Raw genomic sequence first — 17921 nt, 5'->3', positions numbered from 1 at the left:
TTATTTCGCTGAGCATAATCCCTTCCAGTGCCATCCATGTTGCTGCAAATTGCATGTGTTTATCTTTTTTGAATGCTGAGTAATATTCCATGGTATATATGTACCACATCTTCTTGATCCAGTCATCTATTTTTGGGCATTTGGGTTGTTTCCAAAGCTTAGCTATTGTAAACACTGCTGCTATAAACATAGGGGCGCAGGTGTTCTTTGGAATTGATGTTTCTGTGTCCTTTGGGTAAATACCTAGGAGTGGAATTGCTGGATCATATGGAAGCTCTATGTTTAGTAGGTCCAGAAATCTCCACACAGCTTTCCACAGTGGTTGAACCAGTTTGCACTCCCACCAACAGTGCAGAAGAGTTCCTTTTTCTCCACACCCTCGCCAACATTTGTTGTTGCTAGTTTTTTTAATATGTGCCATTCTCACTGGTGTAAGATGGTATCTCATGGTAGTTTTGATTTGCATTTCCCTGATGACAAGTGATGTTGAACATTTTTTCATATGCCTGTTGGCCATTTGCATTTCCTCTTCAGAGAAGTTTCTTTTAAGCTCTTCTGCCCATTTTTTGACTGGATTATTTTCTTTGTTGTTGTTGAGTCTCATCAGCTCTTTGCAGATTTTTGTGATCAGTCCTTTATCATTAGTGTTGGGTGCAAAAATGTTCTCCCAGTTGGTGGGGTTTCTCTTTGTTTTTGTTATCGTCTCTTTTGCTGTGCAAAAGCTCTTTAATTTGATGTAGTCCCAGCTGTTTATCTTTGCCTTCACTATCACTGCTTTGGGTGATGTGTCTGTAAAGATGTCTTTGATGTGCAAATCACGTAGTGTTTCGCCTATATTTCCTTCTATATATTTTATGGTTTCAGGTCTTATGTCTAGTTCTTTAATCCATTTTGAGTTGATTTTTGTGTATGGTGTGAGGTGGTGGTCAAGCTTCATTCTTTTGCATGTAGCGACCCAGTTTTCCCAGCACCATTTATTGAACAAACTTTCTTTGTTCCAATGCATATTCTTTGCTCCTTTGTCAAAGATTAGTTGACCATAAATTTGTGGGTTTATTTCTGGATTTTCTATTCGATTCCATTGGTCTGTATGTCTGTTCTTGTTCCAATACCATGCAGTTTTGATGATTATGGCTTTGTAGTATAGTTTGAAGTCTGGGAGTCTGATGCCTCCATTCCCTTCTTTTTTTTTCAGGAGAGCTTTGGCTATTCGGGGTTTTTTGTGATTCCATATGAATTTCATCAATAATTGTTCTATTTCTTTGAAGAATGACATTGAAATTTTGATTGGAATAGCATTGAATCTGTATATTGCTTTTGGAAGGATGGCCATTTTAATAATGTTTATTCTTCCAATCCATGAGCAGGGGATGTCTCTCCATTTCTTTGTGTCTTCTTCTATTTCTTTTAACAGTGTTTTATAGTTTTCTTTGTATAGGTCCTTTACCTCTTTTGTTAGATTTATTCCCAAATATTTGATTTTTTTTGTTTCAATAACAAAAGGGATGGTCTTTTTGATTTCTTCTTCTTCAGATTTATTGTTTGTGTATAGGAAGGCTACTGACTTTTGCGTGTTGATTTTGTATCCTGCCACTTTACTGAACTGATTGATGAGTTGAATTAGCTTTTCTGTGGAGTTTTTGGGGTTCTCTATATATAATATCATATCGTCTGCAAATAGTGATAGTTTGACTTCTTCTTTTCCTATTTGGATTCCTTGGATGTCTTTCTCTTGTCTTATTGCCCTGGCTAGGACTTCCAGTATTATATTGAAAAGCAATGGTGAGAGTGGACATCCTTGTCTTGTTCCAGATCTTAATGGAATTGCTTTCAGCTTTTCACCATTGAGAATGATACTGGCTGTTGGCTTGTCATAGATGGCCTTTATGATGTTGAGGTATGTTCCTTGTATCCCAAGAATTTCAAGGGCTTTTATCATGAATGGGTGTTGCACTTTGTCGAAAGCTTTCTCAGCATCTATTGATATTATCATATGGTTTTTATATTTCTTTTTGTTGATGTGTTGGATAACGTTGATTGATTTTCGGATGTTAAACCATCCTTGTGCCCCTGGAATGAATCCAACTTGGTCGTGGTGAATTATCTTATGGATACATTGTTGGATTCTGATAGCTAAAATTTTATTGAGGATTTTTGCATCAGTGTTCATTAGGGAGATTGGCCTGTAGTTTTCCTTTTTTGTGTTGTCCTTGTTCGGTTTTGGTATTAGTGTAATGTTGGCTTCATAAAACGTGTTTGGTATTGTCCCTTCCTTCTCAATTTTTTGGAAGAGTTTGTGAAGGATAGGCACTAATTCGTCTCTGAATGTTTGGTAGAATTCATTTGTAAATCCATCAGGTCCTGGGCTTTTGTTTTTGGGGAGGTTTTTTATTACCATTTCAATTTCGCTAATTGTAATTGGTCTGTTTAGGTGTTCTATTTCTTCTTTATCTAGCTTTGGGTGATTGTAGAGTTGTAGGAATTTGTCCATCTCCTCTAGATTGTTGAACTTGTTTCCATATAACTGTTCATAGTAGTTACTGATTATTCTTTTGATTTCTGCTGTGTCCGTTGTGATTTCTCCTCTTTCATTGATGATCCTGTTTATTTGTGCTTTCTCCCTTTTTTTCTTTGTGAGCCTGGCTAGGGGTTTGTCTATTTTATTGATTTTTTCAAAGAACCAGCTCTTGGTTTCATTGATCTTTTGGATTGTTTTTTTAGTTTCAATTTCATTTATTTCTGCTTTGGTTTTTATTATTTCTTTTCTTCTACTGGTTTTGGGGTTTTTTTGTTGTTCTTTTTCTAGATCTTTGAGCTTCGAGATTAGGTTGTTTCTTTGCGTTCTATCTTGTTTCTTGATGTGAGCTTCTATTGCTATATATTTTCCTCTTATTACTGCTTTTGCTGCATCCCATACATTTAGGATATTGGTGTCCTCCTTGTCATTCAATTCAAAGAATTTTTTAATTTCTTCTTTGATCTCCTCTTTAGTCCAATGGTCTTCCAGTAGTGTGGTTTTTAATCTCCATGAGGTAGGAAAGTTCCTTGCCTTCTTTTTATGGTTTATTTCTAGTTTGATGCCTTCATGGTCAGAAAAGATGGTTGATATGATTTCAATCTTGGTGTATCTGTTGATGTTTGTCTTGTGCCCCAGTATGTGATCGATCCTGGAGAATGATCCGTGTGCGCTTGAGAAAAATGTGTACTCCGTTTTTTGGGGGTTTAGTGTTCTATAGATGTCTGTTAAGCCCAATTGCTCTAGGTCCTTATTTAGAGCTTTAGTTTCTTTACTTATTTTTTGTCTTGTTGATCTATCCATTGTTGATAGTGGTGTGTTGAAGTCTCCCACTACGTATGTGTTTTCTCTGATGTCTGTTTTCAGAGAGGACAACAGTTGTCTGATATATTTTGGTGCTCCTTCGTTTGGTGAGTATATGTTAATGAGTGTTATTTCTTCTTGAAGTATTGTCCCCTTGATCATAATGTAGTGACCCTTGGGGTCTCTTTTTATCTTTTTGAGTTTGAAATCTGTTTTATCTGATATAAGTATAGCTGTTCCTGCTTTCTTTTTTGGTCCATTTGCTTGTAGGATTGTTTTCCATCCTTTAACTTTGAGCCTATTTTTATCTTTTGTAGCTAAATGTGTTTCCTGGAGACAGCAAAAGGTTGGGTTTTGTTTCTTAATCCAGGCTGCAACTCTGTGTCTTTTTATTGAAGATTTTAGTCCATTTACATTCAGAGTTATTATTGATATGTTAACATCTGTATTTGCCATTGTGTTTGTCTTTCCTTTGATTTTATTTATTTATTCTTTTAATAACTTTTTTTTTTGGCCTTCTTTCATTGTTATTCGTCCCTCTGAGGTTCTGGCTTTAGGACTCCTTGTAGTATTTTTTGGAGTGGGGGTTTAGTTGCAATGAAATTCCGGAGTTTCTGTTTGTCTGGAAAGGTCCATATTCTTTCTTCAAAGAGGAAGGAGAGCTTTGCGGGATAGAGTATTCTTGGTTGGCATCTGTTTTCTTGGAGTCTGTTGACTATGTCCCTCCACTCTCTCCTTGCCCGTAGTGTTTCTTCGGAGAAGTCTGATGTCAGCCTGATTGGTTTTCCTTTGAATGTTATCTGTTTCTTCCCTCTTGCCAGCTTCATTATTTTTTCCTTGTCCTGGATTCTTGGGAGCTTTACTATTATGTGTCTTGCTGTATTTTTCCTTTCGTCGTGGAAGTTTGGTGTTCTTCTTGCTTCTTGTATATCAATTTTCAGCTCCTTCTTCACATTTGGGAAGTTCTCTTCAATTATCTCTTTGAATATTTTCTCTGTTCCTACATCTCTCTCCTCTCCTTCTGGTATTCCTATAACTCTTATATTTCCTTTCCTCATGGAGTCAGATAGTTCCCGAAGTCTTTCTTCGTTCTTTTTCCTTCGTACTTCTCTTTCCTTTTCTGTTTTGGTTCTTTTTATTTCTATGTCTTCAAGATTACTTATTCGTTCTTCCATTTCATCTATTCTGCTTTCATTGCTTTTCCCAGAATTCTTTAGTTCTTCCATTAATTCTTTGATCTCCTGCATTTCTTTTACTTCCCTCTTTAGGGACTCAATTTCTTTCTTCTGACCATTGTTTTCCCTCTCTAGGGACTCAATTGCATTCTTCTGATCGTTGATTATTTTTCCCTTATCATTGTTTTCCTTTATGACTTCTGTTAGTTTTTTAATCACGGCAATTTTAAATTCTCTTTCTGGAAGGCTCAGAAATTCTTCCAAGTTATTGTCTTTGCAATCTGGGGGCTGGCTTTCTTTTTGTGGTGTGCTTTTTCTCTGGAGAGTTGCTAGGTTGCGTGTGGTTCTTCTCCTCCCTACTGTCTGTTTTCTAATTTGCCGTATGCGTTGGGACACTGTGTAGTTGGGACTGGCCGGCATCTTGGGTGGGCTTCTCTGTTCCCCTCTGGTTCTTCCAGGAGTCATCTGTCAGTTTCAAGCAGTCTTTACTGGAGAAAGGTCCCTGTTCTAAAATGCCGATGTAGGGACACACTCCCCTGTGCGCCTGGTCTGCCCCGGCGGTGGGTTCCTGCTCCCCTCTGGGCTTGGACTGCAGGCCAGAGGGGGTCTGGCATGGGCGAACTTCCCCCGCTCACCTCTGGCTCCTGAGGAAGCCTTCTGCAGGTAGTCTTTACTGAAGAAATGTCCCTGTTCTAAAATGGTGATGTGGGACACACTCCCTAATGCTAATTGTTTTTCATGGTGCATGCATTTTGGATACATCAAAATGAATTCTTAACAAATCTCCAAACACAAAAGTTACAGCAGGAAAACAGAACCAAACCATCCGACCATTTCTCAGAGGCCTGCAGCGTGAAGTAGAATCTGTGTGTCTGTCTGTAAGGTTTGAGATGTTGCTGCTGGCATCAGTAGACCCGACAGAGGAGTACATGGACATCACAACAAGGCACATTGGTTAAGAGTCTACTGTGTGTGGGCCTCCCCTGGTGGTGCAGGCGGTTGAGCGCTGTGCTGTGAAGCTGTCTGCAGCCTCTACAGTGCTGGTGTCATCTGGCCAGCCAGCGAGGGTCCCACATGGCGCGGCAGACCTCTCCTGTCTCGCCCGCTGCTCCCCTTCGCAGTGCATTTCGTCAGTCTGCCTGTTCTGATCCCTGCTCTGACTCTGGTGAATCCTCTCACCCTCCCGCGAATCTGACCTGTACCCTGGTTCTTGTATAAATAAATCAATCTTAAAAAAAAAAAAAAAAGAACCTACTGTGTGTGGTCTCCTGAGCTAGGTCACTTGCAAACTCTCATCAATGCATGGTAAAATTAGCAGGCCCAGTAGATTCTGAACTTCAGCAAAACTGATCTCAGCATTTTATGTGAAGAAAAATGTAACTAGCCAAAGTAAGCGTGCATTGTTCTACGCCAAATGAAGTATCCTGAATCCACCCTCTCAATGCTGCCCCCCATGGCAGCAGCTCTAGCTCATCCTTTTCATCACCACCTACTGTGTCCATGGAACTGATCAGCAGCTCCCTAACTGCCCCCCAAAAGAAACAAAAAAAACCCAAGTCATATGAGAAAACCATACTGGTCTCCTGATATCAGCTCCTCAAAGTACTTCATCAGACAAAGAGGAAAACTAAGACCCCAAATAGGCACATGGCTCTTTCAGGGTCAGGGCCTGGCACCAGGCCTTTTGCCTGCCAGCTTTGGTGCCTTTCCTGAGGGAACAGCACCCTCAGAGTTGGGACACATATTGAGCATCCAGGCCCAGCCCCACCTGAAGCCTATGAAAGCCTGTCCCTCCTGTGAGGTAAGTGGTTCTGCCTCCTGGGGCTTTGGTCCTGATCAAGGCAATGCAGGTCCAAAGGGTGCAAATTGGGTCTGATTACTCCATAGCTGTCATGCTGTGAGGTGGGCTCATGGCATGGGAACTCACTGCCTAAAGTTCCCACGGGAGAGAACAGTGGTAACAAAGGCATAGAGGCGCTGTGTCGGGTGTTTTCCAGAAGGGCTAGTGGTCTGGGTCGCCAGACACAGTTATCCACCTGGGGAAACCCAGACCTCTCCCTCATTCCTGACATTTAACAAACCTGTTAAATCCCAGAGATCCTGCCTCAAGAAGAAAAAAAAAATTCCCTTGGTCCTTCCTCACGGTGTTGGCAGTTCTCTCTGTAGTTCTGTTTCTCAGAACCTTCCAACTGGCCCTGCAGCCATCTCTCTCTGATTCCCTCTATTTTCTTATTTATTCTTCACACTGCCACCAGGATCGGTCAAGAAACAGGGATGTTCCTTCTTCCCCTTCCCTCAGCTTCATCGAGATTTCCCCAGGCCTCCCAGCAAAAAGCCAAACCCTTGGCACCAGCTGTGAGACCTCACATCACCCCTGCTCATGTCCCACCACGTTGGAGACGGCGCACAGTCTGTTTTCAAGCTTTGGCTGAAAGAGGCTGCATCAGAGGGGAAGTTGGTTGTATACATCATGGAGCTGGAGGTGGAGAACGGCAGGGGTGGCTGCTCTAGAAGCCCACTGGTGTCCCCCAAGACTCTAGCGATCCCCATCTTTCGACTCTGCAATCCTCCATGGGTTGGGTTGGACCTCAGGTGGGTTCAAGATGGCCGGTGTGGTCCCAGGGATCACAACTCATCCAGCAGCAGCCAAAGAGAAACTTCAGCTTGAATGTCCTTTGTCACGGGGAGCACCCCTCCCAAATGTCCCCTTCATGTCTCACTGGCCAGAATGGCATTAGGGCCTTTCTGATCACCATCAGGAATGGAGTTAACATTGCTTGGCTTAGATCAGCCAAGCTTCAGCCCCTGAGTGTGGGGTATGTGGCATGAAGAACAGGAGCACGTCCAGGCTTATCATCAGGGAAGAAGGGAGACGTGGCTCTTAGGTAAGCAATTGGCTGCATTTGCTGTTTCTTGGCTGCACCATCCATGTTCCCTCCTTGGTGCCTTCACTCTCAGCCTCCCCTTTACCTGAATATCCTTCCTCCCTAGGCAATTCCGATTCATCTTTCAAGATCCGCTCATAATGCCAACCTCTGTGTGATGTGGCTGTGCTGGAAGACCCAGGTATCAGAGAACTGTGGGAAGCCTGTGGGAGCTGAGGGCAGGCCCAGCAAGAAAACGAGGCTATCATCCTGCAGCCAGAGGAACTGAATTCTACCAACAAACACATGAGCATCACAGAAGCAAGGTCCGACAAGACCAGAGCCCAGCCAGCCGCTGATCACACCGTGAGGACCCGAGGCAGAGGTCCCAGGCCAAGCCGTGGTCTAGACTCCTGGTCCACAGAAACTGTCAGATCAGAAATGTGTGGTGGTGTTTTATTTACATTTTTTTCTTTTAAACTTTTTTTTTTTCTTAAGTATTTATTTTTAATTATTGTTGCATATAAGAACTGGGATGTAAGGCAAGAGCTACAGAGGGTGAGAGGACTCACTAGAGACAATGGGGAGCAGAACAGGTGGATCTCCTGAAATAATACACTGCTGAGAGGAGCAGCGGGCGAGTCAGGACAGGGCTGCTGCGCCATGGGGCTCAGCAACTTGGCCAGGCATTGGACTCATGCCGCTGTGGCTGGCCATAGCTTGATAGCCCTGAGACTTTAACTCCTGCATCACCAGGGAGGCCCAAATGTGTGTGCTGTTTTAAACCACTAAATTTGTGGCAATATTGTGACACAGAATACATAAATCCTGTTTCCCTTTTGCAACTCTTCCTGACCCACCAAGCCAATCTCCACAAGGCAGTGGAATTTTCTGGCTAAATCACATCACACCTCCCAATTTATAACTTTTCAATGACTTCTGAGTCCCCTTAAGCACCCTTGACTGTAGCCTGTGTGACACTACCCAGCGTACACAATTCCACCCTGTCGCGTGAAGACACACATAACTTACCCGTGTCTGCCTCAGGGATTTCCTCTGTGCTACTTGCTTATCTAGACTGCCCTTCATGTAGCTGGTTCCTTCTCTTCAGAGATCTGCAGTTGACGTTGCCACCTGCCTTTCTGGGTAGTAGGGCTTAGCCCTCCCCTGTGTCTATAACCAATGGGATCATATGTGGGTGGTTTGCCCTCCTGCCCCAGGGACCGCCTGTCTTACAGACCCTAAAAGATGGGAGTTACAATTGTGTCCTTCACCACGGTAATCCCAACACCAAATTCACTGCCTGAAACATAGCAGATGTTCAATAAATATCAAAGGAATGAACAAGTTTATTTTCAATGGAATTTACCAGACCTACCAGTTGATGTTTGTCTTAGTGGCCTACCTGTCACATCTACAGGAAGAGGACACCTTCGCAGGGCCAGATGCTGGTTTCCTTCCTCCTCTGTGCCCCTGCTGTGCCTGGATCCTAGGAATAAAGGTGCTAGAGAAAATAGCTGGAAGAGAAAAAAAAAAAGCAAAGAAGTCAGGCTAGATGGGGCACAGGGGGGTCCAGGAAAGGTCACGTGGAGACTCTTTAGAAAGCAGGCCACACTGGTCAGCCAAGGCAGGCTACCCAGATGCAGTGGCCATGGACAGCACGGAGAATGGGCTGAGCCCAAGCATGGAGGATTGCGCTAGGTCAAATCATCAGAAGGAAGAGGCTGCTGGTGCGCGTGCATGCATGCACTGATGGTACATATAATGGACTCTGCAGAATACACCCCATCCACTAGAGAGTTTCTGAGATGCATAAACAATGTGAGTACCTGTGCTGTATTAATCTGGCCTTCTCTAGAAATGCCTGGAAAATAATAGCCATTCAATGAATCATTGTGGAATGAATGATGAACATTGAGTTTTGGGATCCTTGGTTTTTATTGAAGTCAATATGAAAATGAAGCCTGTCTCCTCAGCTGCTATAAAAACTGGCCTTGGGGATGGAGACAAGGGAGCACTTTGGATCTGAATCCTAGCTCTGCCCCTTAGCTAGCTGTGTGACCTTAGGCCAATTATTTAACTTGTATCAGTTTTCTAACCTATATTATATAGACTAGCTCACAGAATTTTTGAGAGACTTAAATGAAATCATGTATATCAAATGTCTGACATTCTTTTCTTATCAAATCCCTTCTAATTCTTTTATTTGCAGATTCAGGCAATAGAATCAATCCACTCAGAATATAGGGATGATGGGTTGGCCTTTCTTTACACTCACAATGGGTCTTCCCTGCATCAGATAATTAAGACGATCTAATCTACCTCTGCTCCAGCTGTTAAAACAAATGGAATGGTTAATTGCAGTTTATCACTCACTGATGCTTTCTGTAAGCCACATCCATTCCCTTTCCCTAAAGGTTTTAGGAACAACCAGCAGAAAGCTAAGGATGCGGGGGTAGGGAGGAGGTGGGTGATATGGAGCAGATGGTCTGGAAATAAAAGAACAGGCAAATGAGGGGAGCAGCAGGCGAGGCAGGAGAGGTCTGCCGCGCCCTGTGGGTAGCTCCCTGGCTGGCCTGGAATTGAACCCACGCTGCAGAGGCTGCGACAGCTTCACAGCGTGGCGCTCAACCCGCTGCGCCACTGGGAAGGCCCCTATTCTAGAAAGTTCTGACATAGTCCAACATTTCCTTGAAGGAGATCATCAGGGATGGGGGAGTCTGAACTATGAAAATCTAGTATGTGACAGTAGAGATAAAGGGGCCTATCCAGGCGGGGGACCTCCTTGGATATGCTGGCCAGGTGGGGTAAATAAATTTCTTCTGTCTGTTTGGGAGTTCAAGTCACATGGGAGATGCACACTAAAAATTTGATTTTCTGCTTCCATTTTTATTTTATTTTTTTCCCTTTGCTTTGTCTATTATATAATTTTCTCCATTTTGCTTCCATTTTTAAAACTTAAGCTTCTTGAGTGTTTCATATGCCGATGACTTTCCACTTGTAAGAAAATGTCTCTCTGGAGAAGAGTATTCTAAGGAAGAAGTGCCAGAAAAAGCAGCCCAGAGATGGGAGGAGACCGACATGGCCCCCAGGAAGGCAAGGAGAGAGCAGGTCAGGGACTGACCAGCAGCACCGACCAAATGCTGGTGAAAAATCGATGAATGAGGGCCCATTTCTGGAACTCAAATTCTATTTTCCCAAAGATATTCATTTCATAAGAGAAAACACTGGTTCCTGAGTTCCAACAAAATCACTCTGTGCGATGTAGCACATTTTATAGCCCACACATTTTAACTCAATCATTTCACATTAAAATAGTGATATTATTCACAACTGAAGATCAGCATAATTTCCTTCCTTTTAAAATTTGGCACAATGGCCATAAATCCAAAGGAAAAGAAAAATGATGGTTTAAGTGAGCCAAACGCTTTCTGTTCTGTCACATTTCTTTCTGCTTCTAGAAGATGATCTCTGGCTCCTGCTGTCTGAGGGGACCTGGAAGGGCAGAGGAGGTTTGGCTTTGGCAACGAAGCCTGGGATTCAAATACTAGATATGCCCTTGATTAGTTTGTGATTTTGTTCTTTTCTCTTCCTGTGACCTGCATTTTTTTCATCTGTAAAGGGGAGATAATAATGCAAGGCTTTTATGATTAAGAATTAAGCAGATGCCAGTCGCATAGTACTGGGCACATAATAAGTATTCAGGAATGTCAGTTCCTTTGCACCCCTTTCTCCTCATTTTTTAAAAGTGAGAACTTCGATTCAGGTTGAAGAAAGGAATAAAACAGAGGGGAAAAAAACTTAATTGAAAAAACATATTTCCCCATAACACAGAAGCAAGAAATGAAGCAGAAGACATAAAAAAAATTCTCATAATTATATCTTAGGATGCTAATAATAAACAGAATTAGCACTTATTGAATATTCATTCTGTGCCACTGTTCTAAGTGCTCTTATACATATTAACTCATTTCTCTTTTAATCCTTATTTCAAGACCATGATCATTCTCAAGACCATGATCGTGATGATTACTCCCACCTTGCAGATGAGGAAACCGAGGCACCAGGAGAGTTACTTAGCTAATGAGGGGCAGACAGACTTAAAAAAATTGAGATGACATTGCTTTACATAATTTTTGTGTTTTAGAAATATAGGCTCTACCCCCCTCAGATGCTATTACCATACAGCACCCACAACCAAAGCTTTCTCACTTAGTTCTTGCTCCTGCCCCTGCCCCCCAATGCTTCAGTTCTATAGTGAGCTTTCCAGGGTTAGTTCTTAGTTGGGCTTTATCTGACCCTTTGCTTGGTTTCTCTATAGTCCACATATAAATGACACCTTCTGGCATTTGTCTCGATCTTTCTGATTTATTTCATTAGGAGAGCCCCCTTCAGTTTCATCCATGTTGCCACAAATGGCAAGAGGTTATCTTTTTGATTGCTGAGTAGTATTCCATTGTGTGTATATACCACATATTAATCTACTCATCTGTCTTTGGGCATGTAGGTTGTTTCCATACCTTGCTTATTGTAAATAGTGCTGAAACAAATATGGAAGTGCATGCTTCCCTTTGAATTAGTGTTCTTGTATTCTTTGGATAGTAGAGTAGGAGTAAAATTGCTAGTCATATGGCAGGTCCATTTTTAATCTTTTGAAAAACCTCCATTCTGTTTTTCCAAATCCCATTTTTAGATCCAATTTTCTTGGGCCACTCCTAGTACCAACAGTCACAGGTTGGGTTCTCTGGGATGCAGACTGTGAGCTCTGCATATAGGAAGTCTATGGAACAGAGTTCTCGGGACCAACGTCTATAGGGAAATGAGCAGGGCTGGGTCTAGAGAGAAGTTTACTGCGATGCAGCTCAATGAAGGCTTCAGACAATACTATGGGGAGATCTGGAGCTGGCATGGCCCTCCAGAGTTTTCTGAAATGGAGCTAGGGGCTAGGCTTTATACCTCCTCCCTTGTCCATCATGGGATGCGTTCACCTCCAAGAGAGGGAGTTTGGGTAAGACGACTTTCTGACTGTGAGGCAACTTCCAGAAAAGGACTCAGCAGAGAACTACTAGATGCCAACACTCACAGCAGCTGGGAGAATGTCCTGGGGTGGAATTTGAAGGGTGGAACTCTGGGCAGCATGTGTGGCAGGCATCCAACACACCATGCCATCTATATACAGAATACAGGATGAAGACATATAAATTATTTTTAAGGCAAAAAGAGCTTTTTTAAAAAATGAAAATGAAAGCTGAAATAATAAAAGTCAAAGAAATCTTTCATTAGGGCTTTGGATGATTTTTTTTAAAGATTTTATTTTAAAAGTCCTTTTATTAGGACTTATAATGAATTTTTGCCTTGTGGACTTCAAGTGTTCTTTGGCCAAGGAATCTTATTTTCTGTAATGGTAGGAGGTTCTGAATATGGAGAGCCACATGGATTCTCAGTGGTGCCCAATGCCCTTCAGGTTGAAGGTTTGAAGTAGTTTATATCCATTCAGATCACATCATAATTTGGGCTTTCATATATTCCTACCCCCTAATGTCCCTTCTATTCTCCTTAAGGCCCACTTATTCGTCAAGGTCCAGCCAAAATGCTTCCCTCTTCGAAGCCCAACTTGACACCACCCTAATGGAATTAATCACTCCTTGTGTTTCCATTTGTTTTTAGTACTGGTTCCATAGTGTTTCACTCCTTTGCTAGATTGTGAGCTCATTAGCAAGAGGAAAATAGAATACAGATCATATGCTTGGCATATATCAAGATTCAATAAATGCTTGTAGACTCAATAAAAATGTTTCAGTGCAGTGTTTTTTAAATTATTCGTAAAATTTTCCTAAAACAAGGTGTCTCTGGATATGTCAAATTTTAGACAATACATTTCACATTTGGGTAAAGTGGAGTGCTAAATCAGTTTGACATTAGTCAAAACAAGAAGATATTGGCAACAGAACTTACACATTGTTTTCTTTGTTTTGGTGATTTTATTCAACTATGATACTTTGTCTAGAGTCTTGTTAAATCTTGATAGAAGTATATTGAGAAGATACGTAAGGAACTCAAAGTGGTTCCTGATGCTAATAAGTCCTAAATCTAATGAGTGAATTACTTTTTGAGGAATCAGTCATAACTTCAATAGCTAGAATCAACCAGTTCCATCAACTGGCATATATTTTGGTATTTACTCATTGCCAACAAATTTTGGTGAGAAGCAAGATGGAAATGCATAACAACATATTGAAGAGCGTGGTGAATGCAGGTAGACCATACAAGCTCCTCTTCAGGTGAGATGTCCAGACCTATTATCAAAGTCTAGAGAGAGATAAAAACACAAGAGCAAACAAAAATCCAACAATGCCTTCCAAAGAACACACGTCATTTATAATATCATTTATCCATGCTCAGTAAGGACTTCTAATCTACTAAAAGTATTAGCCCACATTTACCAAGTGCTTATTTCTTGCAAGCATTTCACAGGCATAATCTCATGGATTCAACAAATGTAAAACATATCCACTACAAAGCAGGCATGTGCTAGCATCCTGAATTTCTCTGGGAAATCTCAGAATATTAAGGAGTCTTGACTGGTGTCTTCTCTTTTTAAAACAAAACAAAAAATTTCCAGCCAGGGCTCTCTTCTGGGACTAGAATGGAATTTTATAATGAGTAAGAGGATATATAAATGAAGCTATATTTTCACTGTCAATATAGCATATATACACAGCAGGCCTGATAATGCACATCCATGAGAAAACAGAGGTTTACTTTAGAGAGTAAGAGTACTCAGATTCCTTTGTCCTGAGCTTGGCTGGAAGGTATGGGCAGCATTGCATTTCTACCCTTTCTTATCTGTAGGAAAGAAAAGAATCTATATCTGTTTGATGGAGGTATCTGTCCACAGAATGAATGGCTCTAATCTTGCTGGGAAGAGTGAATTGCTTACCTTCTTCCCAGAGGTGCATATACTTCTTACTTAGAACACTAATTAGAATACTTTTATAAGTAATTTGCTTAAAGGGATCTGGGAAACTAGAACAATTTGAGTTCCAAAGGTACATGAACTCTTTTCTCATGCAAATGATTGAACCAAATGTGAAGAACAGTGTCAGATTTATGAGGCCACCACAGCAGGACCAAGATGAATCAAAAACCAAGATTTTTAAATGTTAGCATAAAACGAGGAAACCACTCAAAAAAAAAAAACTCAGGTCTCCCCCAAAATGAACAGGAAGTGATCTGAACACCTTTCAGGCAATCAATATTCATACCACTGCCTCAATTAAATTTCAGATTTGATTAAAGAGGGATGATTACCTCAAAGCACATAATTGTGAGCTAGATGCATTTAAATAATACAAACACAAAACTCATCATACTCCTTTTCAGTTTGTAAACAGCAAAAAGAACTGAACATCTAATTTTTGAAATTCTTCTGGCTTTTCTTTTTGACCTTTGGTATTTGTACATATTGACGATCTCTAAACCATTGTACAAAAACACCTTGAAGTGTCAAGCTTTAAAAATGAGTCTTCTTTTCTCTTTCTCCCGTGCAGCTTGGATTATCTTGGCCTTGTCAAAATACATTCTCTAGTTAGAGGTTGGAAATATTTCCCTCCTGGCTCCAAAGTATTGATTTTCTTCAACACTCAGCTCTGTCAGTCAGCCGAAGGGGTGAAAGGTGAAAGTTCACCCAGCACTGCTTGGCTTTACCTTCCTATTAATGTCATGCCCTTTCCACATTTGATCAGTTTATGTGATCACCAATCACATAGAACTGTTACTGCCCCTCTTTGTAATGTTCCCTATAAGGATACATTTATGTCATCAGATGTTCAAACAATTCCTGGGATGGACACTGGGCATTTGAATAAGGCCAAAGATGTTGCAGTCAACTCTGATGTTTACCACATTCTTAAAGATTAAATTGTCACCTGATGGCCATGTCAGTTCATCCTGTTCTGCTTATCTGAAAATTAAAAAAGTACATTCACTTCTTACACATATAACCCTCAGTGAGCAATGATGGCCTATTTTGTTTTTTCCTGAAAACCAATTATACCCTTTACTTCGGGGATTTAAATTCAACTCCAAACCAAGTATTAAATGAAATGAATTTAATTATCTCAGCCCAGCCTCCCCATCCCAGTGGCCAACCCTTGTCATCAAATCTGACAAGATATAATTTGGTACTTAAGGGTAGATTAAAAAGCAACATGCACACAATTCCCTTGCCCAAACTACAGAGGGTGCTGTTGAGTTACTGGTAGGAAAACATCTCTGGTTCTCACACTTGGGCAGTGTTCTAGAGGGACTTCCTTCTCTACAGCTCTGCTGTCCTCTGTGAGCAAGTTTGCCTTTCCCGAAGCTAGTTCTCCAGGGAAATGAAGAACGAGAAATAGAAAGCTTAATCTGGTACCTTTCAAAAGGGGAGGGTGGAAGGCATATGGATTTTGACTAAGAAATGCTTAAGAAAAATGAGCAATGTTTTTGTGAGAAAAACAATCTTCATTACAATTGAGTTTTATTTAACACACATATGTACACAGGGACATTCAGCACATAGAGAATCTATTAACTGGAATCATCGAGGAATGTCTTGAGAGGCAGACATTTTAATTCATTTGCTGTACATAGTGAGTTTCAATCATTACATTTTCATACGGGTGTCACATCAAGTCATCTTTTGCTTGTAAATTACCAAGGAAGCCACATATGTCTCTACATTTACAAGGACAGGTCCAAATACAGGCCAGCAAAATCAATAAAACACTAAAACTGTACACTCGAATGACAATTCAAAGTTTACCTCAGTGCTGAGAAATCTAAGCTGTGATGAAATTTGGAACTGTGGCTGTCAAAATAGCCAAGGAAAGATCTGTGTTAATAAGATGCAAATATTACTTTTAACCATCAAATATCATCTACCCGAGTTTTACAACTGGAATATTCTAATTTTGGTTGTGCAGACAGAATCTATGAGGGAGGGGGGGCCTCTGCTGTTGTCCAAGAGTTTCAGTCCCCATCCTGCCTTAGAGCCTTGCTGTAAATCTTTGTGTTGGGTGCTGCCTGGGCAGCTGGGGTGCCCCATCTGTTAGTCTCACATCTGTCCCCTGGGGAATGGGACGTGAAAAAAAAAACAACACCCCACAACAACTCTAAGGTATACCTTTACTTCATCATTCCAAAACAGCTTTGTAGTCTAGGAGAAATTAACCCCAATTTAGCATCAAAGAGTAGACATGTGCTGAGTTGCAAGAAGACTGGGGAACCTACTGGAAAAACCAAGCACACTGTAGTTTTTTTTCAGGTTGCTGCATCAATACCGAACACGACACTGTGCTCACCAAACAAACAAAGCCTAAACTGTATAGTTCTTTGTTCTTCCTGCACACTACAGAGAGAATCTTTATAAATATAATGTACATGCAAATGGCATAAGTTCACTTTTTGAAGAACACCCAGAGTCTAAAACCAAGGAATAATACAGGTTTGCCATCAGTGGAAATAATATACTTCATATCAATACGAAAGAGTCGTTCTAATGATCTTAATTTCTTAACATGTTTTTTAAAAATCTGTTTCAGTAAAATAACAGATGTATTTGTTCCTGGACGGTGATCCTACTTTTGGGGGGGATAGTACATAAATTCTGACAATCTATGCTTTTAAAATTAAATGCTCCCGTTATTTTTGGTTCCTTTGAAACTTCTTATTTTCTCTGAGTTTAATAAATCATTTTCTGTGTTTGCACTTAATAAACCATTTTGCCCAACTGACCCCATCAGTCAACACCCAACCGAGCAAACAAATCCCCAACTAAATACAGGTCAAGGTTTGTGAGGCTCAATGTCTACCAGATATTACTTTATGGATTCTTTTCCACGACTAGGACGAAGAACCAGCATCACTTGCCAGAAGAAGACTATCTAGTTAAAGCTTACTTTGAAGTGGGATGAACACCCTCATTGCAGTGTTTGCTCAACTGACTGAGAGCTCTCGTATTTTTTATATTTACTCCTGAATGCTTGTGCCAAAGTTCCTAATTTTCTAGAATATTTGTTTAAACTTAATGCTGTCATAGTTTTGCTTTAATTGGTCAGTAGTAAGTAGTTTGAAGGCTGAATCGTAACTATTACATGATAACTGACCGCGTGTCCATATGGGAACTGTGGATATGTGGTTTCTGGAGGGACCAGGTAAGAGCTTTCTGAAACACAAAGGTCTGTAAGCAACAGACACACAAGTCTTTTTATGTCTAAGCTGTACACCTGAAATTGGTTATTACAGAATTCCTTTTCAAAAGGTCAGAGTTATTGGATAATCTTATTAACTACATCACAAGTAGTGATTTTTTTTTAAAAAAAACTACTAAGTACACGATCACTTAAGCAGGATATGAGCATTTTAGAAGGTCAGGTGACTGAAAAACTGTATTCTCCGCAAGGGGAAAATATTTTTTTTGGAGATTTTCTCATCAGTCTCAAATTGAGTAAATGTTAATAAAGAGGGTAGTATCTGAGCCCTGGGGAAATTGGATGGAATAAGTTACTTACTAGCAATCACCAG

This window comes from Talpa europaea, assembly GCF_964194135.1.
Source record: "Talpa europaea genome assembly, chromosome: 13".
Classification (NCBI taxonomy): Eukaryota; Metazoa; Chordata; class Mammalia; order Eulipotyphla; family Talpidae; genus Talpa; species Talpa europaea.
The sequence above is the reverse complement of the archived record's forward strand: the minus strand, read 5'-3'. Positions refer to the sequence as shown.